This window comes from Enhydra lutris, unplaced genomic scaffold (genome assembly GCF_002288905.1).
Source record: "Enhydra lutris kenyoni isolate GAN:26980312 unplaced genomic scaffold, ASM228890v2 scaffoldscaffold100, whole genome shotgun sequence".
Classification (NCBI taxonomy): domain Eukaryota; kingdom Metazoa; phylum Chordata; class Mammalia; order Carnivora; family Mustelidae; genus Enhydra; species Enhydra lutris.
This window is the reverse complement of record NW_019154184.1, coordinates 208157-214565: the sequence shown is the minus strand read 5'-3', so window position 1 is coordinate 214565 and position 6409 is coordinate 208157. Positions and strand designations below refer to the sequence as shown.

The window sequence follows — 6409 nt, the reverse complement described above, 5'->3', positions numbered from 1 at the left end:
ACACACACACACACACACACACACACACACACACACACACACACACACAAGTAAAGGGATAGTGTGGAAGAAAAGCAGGAAAACAAAAAGATCAGTTGTAGGGAATTCAATGTGTAAAGACCTAATAGTAAGAGTGATGAAAGTTGAAGTAGAGGGAAGAGGATAGATAGGCTGTAAAAAAGATTAATGAAGTAAAATCAACAAGAGTCAGTGACTAATTGGATATTGAAGATGAAAAAGAAAGGATTCTTGAAAGTCATTCACATTTTTGAAAGAAAATTGTGGAATGGTCCCCAGATTTGGGGCTTAAAGTTTAAATAGTGATGTCATTAACCAAGATAGGGAACATGGGAGGAATCTGACTTGGGATGGGAGAGATCACATAATGATGTGTTCACTTTTGACTGTTGAATTTGAAATGTCTGTAAGACAACCAAATAGAGGCCTCTAATAGATATAGAGGTCTGAAGCTCAGGAAAAAGTTATGATCTTATAGAATAAATTTGAAAGGCATCAATATTTAAGTAGTAATTGAAGGCAAAGTAATGAATACAGTTGTGACAGAAGAGTGCATTAAATAAGATTGTAAGATTTCTAGGATAAGACCTGAAAAAAAGATCAATTTTTAAAGGAGATAGTGATTTAAAAATAAGCCTGAGAAAAAGTGAGCAAGATTTTAGAAGGAAGGGACGCCTGGGTGGCTCAGTTGGTTAAGCAGCTGCCTTCGGCTCAGGTCGTGATCCCAGCGTCCTGGGATCGAGTCCCACATCAGGCTCCTTGCTCGGCACGGAGCCTGCTTCTCCCTCTGCCTCTAGCCTGCCACTCTGTCTGCCTGTGCTCACACTCTGTCTCTCTATCTCTCTAACAAATAAATAAAATCTTAAAAAAAAAAGATTTTAGAAGGAAAACCAGGAGGAGGTGGTATCAAAGATGTTAAGAAGAAGATCATTTTAAGGACAAAATATCAACAGTTTCAGCTGCTTCAGAGAGGTTAAATAAGAATGGAAATTTTTCCATTGGATATAGCAATAGGGGAGAAGCTGGTGGTTTTAATAAATTGGTGGAAAAGAAGCCAGATTAAAATGGACTGGAAGGATGGAAGGAGGCGTTGAAGCAGGAAAACCAGTTAGAAATTGTTGTAATAATCTATACAAGTGATGATAATGACATAAACAAAGGTGGTAGAAAATTATGATTGAGAGAATTGGGTTTGTGAGTTATCAGGAAGAATCAATGAGATATGGAGATTGATAGTCAAGGGGATGAGGGAGTTGGTTGGTTTAAGGTTAAACAAGCAGATTCTGGGATTAAGTACCTGGATAGTGGTAACACACACAAAGAAAATAAAAACAGAAAACAAGGGGTGTTTTTGTTTGTTTGTTTAGTGGGGAAGACAACAAGGTTATTTTTTAACAGTTTGAATCTGTGGTATCTATAAGGTATCCAGGTGGAAATTAGAGCGCTTATCAAAACCTGAGGTTATACCTAATTTGAGTGTGGGCTTGCAACTGGGAAGAGACACATGTACCAATATAAAATATGTAATTTTAAAATGTTGACACCACAAAATATGAAAGTTATTATAAATGCACATAATATATTCTATACATGACAGATTTACTTTTTAAAGATTTTATTTATTTTATTTGACTCAGAGAGAGAGAGCACAAGCAGGAGGAGCATCAGGCAGAGCAGGAAGAGGGAAAAGCAGGTTCCCTGATGAGCAAGGAGCCCAATGTGGGACTCAATCCCAGGACTCTGGGATCATGACCTGAGCCAAAGGCAGCCACTTAACCTGTTGAGCCACCTAGGTGTCCCAACTAACTGGAATTTAATTAAAAAAAAAAAAACTTTTAAAAAATTAAATCTGGGGTGCCTGGATGGCTCAGTCAGTTAAGCATCTGCCTTTGCTCAGGTCAAGATATCATGGTTCTGGAATCAAGCCCCATGTCAGACTCTCTGCTCAGTGAGGTATCTGCTTCTCCCTCTGCCTGATGCTCCTCCTGCTTGTGCTCTCTCTCTGACAAATAAAAGAAATCTTTAAAAAAATAAAATTCCAGTTAGTTAACATACAGTGTAATATTAGTTTCACGTGTACATTACAGTGATTCAACACTTCCATACATCACCTTGTGCTCATCATGACAAGTGCACTCATAAGCCTCATCACCTTTTTAACCCATTCCCCCACACACCCCTCCTCTGGTAGCCATCAGCCATCAGTTTGTTCTCCATAATTAAGAGTTTTATGATTTGACTTTCTCTCTTTTTGTTCCTTTGTTCATGTTTCTTAAATTCCACATGAGTCAAACCGTATGGTATTGTCTTTCTCTGGCTGTCCTATTTCATGTACCATAATGCTCTTTAGCTCCATTCATGACCTTGAAAATGGCAAGATTATGGATGAGTGATATTCCTGTGTGTGTGTGTGTGTGTGTACACATCTTCATTATCCATTCATCAGCTCATAGACATTTGGGCTATTTCCTTAATCTGGCTATTGTGGATAATACTGCTATAAACATCAGAGTGTATGTATCCCTTTGAATCAGTGTTTTTGTATTCTTTCAGTAAATAAGTGCAATAAAGGATTGTATGGTGGTTCAATTTTTAACTTTATTTTTTTTAAGATTTTATTTATTTATTTGACAGAGATCACAGGTAGGCAGAGAGGCAGCCAGAGAGAGAGGAAGGGAAGCAGGCTCCCTGATGAGCAGAGATCCCGATGCGGGGCTCGATCCCAGGACCCTGGGATCATGACCCGAGCCGAAGGCAGAGGCTTTAACCCACTGAGCCACCCAGGTGCCCCAACTTTACTTTTTTTTAAGAGAGGGAGGGAGGAACAGAAGGAGAGATAGAGAATCTTAACCAGGCTCCAAGCCCAATGCAGAGCCCAACACGGGGCTTGATCTCACAATCCTGAGATCATGACCAGAGCCAAAATCAAGAGTTGGATGCTTAACCGTTTCACTTAGGTGCTCCCTTTTCAAGGAAACTGCATACTATTTTATAGAGTGGCTGCACCAGTTTGCATTCCCACCAACAGTGCAAGAGGATTCCTCGTTCTTCACATCCCTGCAAACACTTGTTGTTTCTTGGTTTCTTGTGTTGTTGAAGTTAGCCATTCTGACTGGTGTGAAGGGATATCTCATTTTAGTCTTGATTTGTACTTCCTTATAAATGAAAATGAGGATCTCTTCATATATCTGTTGACCATCTAGACGCCTTCTTTGGAAAAATGCCTATTCATGTCTTCTGCCCATTTTTAAAAGGATTATAGTTTTTTTGGGTGTTGAGTTCTCTATGTATTTTGGAAACTAGCCCTTTATCAATTGTCATTTGCAAATATCTTATCCCATTCCTTAAGTCACCTTTTAGTTTTGTTGATCATTTTCTTTGTTGTGCAGAAGTTTCTTATTTTGATGAAGTACTAACAGTTTTTTTTTTTCCTTTTGCTTTCTTTGTCTGAAAAGACATATCTAGAAAGAGGTTGCTACAGCCACTGTTGAAGAAGTTACCTACTCTGCTCTATTCTAGGATTTTTTTTATGGTTTTAGCTATCACGTTAAGACCTTTAATCCATTTTGAATTTATTTTTGTGTATGCTGTAAGAATATAGTTTCATTCTTTTACATGTTATTGTCCAGTTTTCCCAACACCATTTGTGAAAGAGACATTCTTTATGCCATAATATATTCTTTCCTACTTTGTCAAATATTAATTGTCCATATGGTTAAGGGTTCATTTTTGGGTTTTCTAGTTTGTTCTATTGAACAATGTGTCTATTTTTATGCCAGTACCATACTACTTGAATTACTACAGTTTTGCAATATAACTTGAACTCTGGGATTGTGATGCCTCCAGCCTTTTTTTTCTTTTTCATGTTGCTTTGGCTATTTGGGGTCTGTTGTGGTTCAATACAAATTTCAGGATTGATTGTTCTAGCTCTGTAAAAAAGGCTGGTGATATTTTGATGGGGATTGCATAAAACGTGAAGATTGCTTTGGGTAGTGACATTTTAACAATATTTATTCTTCCACTATATGAACATATAATATTTTTCCATTTCTTTATGTCATCTTCAATTTCTCTCATTGGTGTTCTATAACTTTAAGAGTAAAGGACTTTCACCTCTTTGATTAAATTTATTCCTAGGTATCTTATGGGTTTTGGTGCAATTGTAAATGAGATTGATTCCTTAATTTCTCTTTCTGCTGTTTCACTGTGTAACAGATTCCTGTACCTTGATTTTGAATCCTGTGAGTTTACCAAATTTGTTTATCAGTTCCCGATGTTTTTGGGTGGACTCTCGGATTTTTTATATTTAGTTATCATGAAATCTGCAACCAGTGGAAATTTTATTTATTTGGTACTGATTTGGATACCTTTTATTCTTCTTGGTTGTCTGATTGTTGAGGCCAAGACTGCTATACTATGTTAAATAACTGATGAGATTGGACATCCCTGTCTTGTTCCTGACTGTGGAGGGAAAATTCTGTTTTTCCACAATGAGGATGATATTAGCTGTGGGTTTTTCATATATGACCCTTATCCTGTTGAGGTATGTTCCCTCTAACCCTATTTTGTTGGGGGTCTTTATCATGAATGGATGTTGTACTTTGTCAAATGCTTTTTCTTCACTTAGTGAAATGATCATATGGCTCTTATCATTTCTTTTATTAATATGATGTATCTCATTGATTGATTTGTAAATATTGAACCACCTTTGCAATCCAGGAGTAAATTCCAATTGATTGTCTTGAATTAATTTTTAAAATGTATAATTGGATTTGGTTTGCTGGTATTTTATTGAGGATTTTTGCATTTGTGTTCACTGGGGATATTGGCATGTAGTTCTCTTTTTTAGTAGTGTCTTTATCTGGTTTGGTACCAGGGTAATGCTGGCATCATAGAATTAATTTGGAAGTTTTTCTTCCATTCTTAGTTTTTGGAATAGTTTCAAAACTGTAGGTATTAACTTTTCTTTACATGTTTGGTAGAATTCACCTGTGGAGCTATCTGGTCTTTGACTTTTGTTTGTTGGAAGTTTTTGTTTGTTTGTTTGTTTGTTTTAAGATTTTATTTTTAAGTAATCTCTACACTCAACGTGGCACTCTAAATTACAACCCTGAGATCAACAGTTGCATGCTCTACCAACTGAGTGAGTCAGAAGCCCTGTTAGGTGTTTTTGACTACAGATTTAATTTCTTTGTTGGTTATCAGTCTGTTCAAGTTTTCTATTTCTTCCTGTTTCAGTTTTTGTAAGTTATATGTTTCTATGAATTTATCTAAGTCTTCCAGGTTGTCCAATTTGTTGGTATATAATTTTTCACATTTTCCTATATTTATTTGCATTTCTGTGGTGTTGGTTACTTTTACTCTCTTTTTGTGATTTTAAGTATTTGGTTATTTTGTCTTTAATTTTTGATAAGTCTAAATAAAGGTTTATAATTTTGTGGTTTTTTTTTCAAAGAACTACCTCTTGGTTTCATTCAGCTGTTTTGTCCTTTGCTTTTTTAGCTTCTATATCATGTATTTCTGCTCTAATCTTTATTAGATTTTATTTATTTATAATAATTATATAATATATAATATGTATTATATATTATATTATATATAATAAATATACATATTTATTATATTTATTATATCCTCCCTTCTACTGGCTTTAGGCTTTGCTTCTTATTCTTTTTATAGTTCTTTTAGGTGCAGAGTTAGGCTGTTTATTTGAGATTTTCCTTGCTTTTTGAGGTAGGCCTGTGTTGTTATTGGTCCTCTTAGGACCTCTTGGGTCCCTCTTAGGACCACTTCTGATGCATCCCAAAGTTTTGTACTGTTATGTTTTCATTTTCATTTTCATTTGTTAACATGTATTTTTTAATTCATTCTTTCATTTCCTGGTTTACCCATTCATTGTTCAGTAGCATGTTGTTTAGCCTCCATGTACTTGTGGTCTTCCTGATTTTTTTTTTCCCTTGTGGTTGACTTCTAGTTTCATAGCATTATGGTCAGAAAAGTTGCATGGTATGACTTCAATCTTTTTGTACTTATTGAGGCCTTATTTATGATCTAATATGTGATCTTTCCTGGATAATATTCCAAGTGTGAGGAAATAATGTGTATTCTGCTGTTTTAGGATGGAATGTTTTGAGTATACCTGTTATTTCCATCTGATCCAGAGTGTCCTTCAAATCCATCTTTTCTTTTTTGATTTTCTGTTTAGATGATCTCTCCACTGGTGTAAGTGGGATGTTAAAATCCCCTGCTATTACTGTATTATTATCAATTAGTTCCTTTATTTTTGTTATTATTTTATACATTTGGATGCTCACATGTTGGGGTCCTAAATATTTATAATTGTTACATATTCTTGTTGGATTTTCCCCTTTATTATGTTATATTGCCCTTC

The 6409-nt window shown here is 35.5% G+C and overlaps 1 protein-coding gene across 1 annotated transcript in view; it reads left to right on the top strand.

Moving 5' to 3' along the window:
• The window catches only part of LOC111139326 (hephaestin), a 74817-nt gene that overhangs the window by 47866 nt on the left and 20542 nt on the right, over nt 1-6409 (top strand). The gene's annotated exons all lie outside the window — the stretch shown is intronic.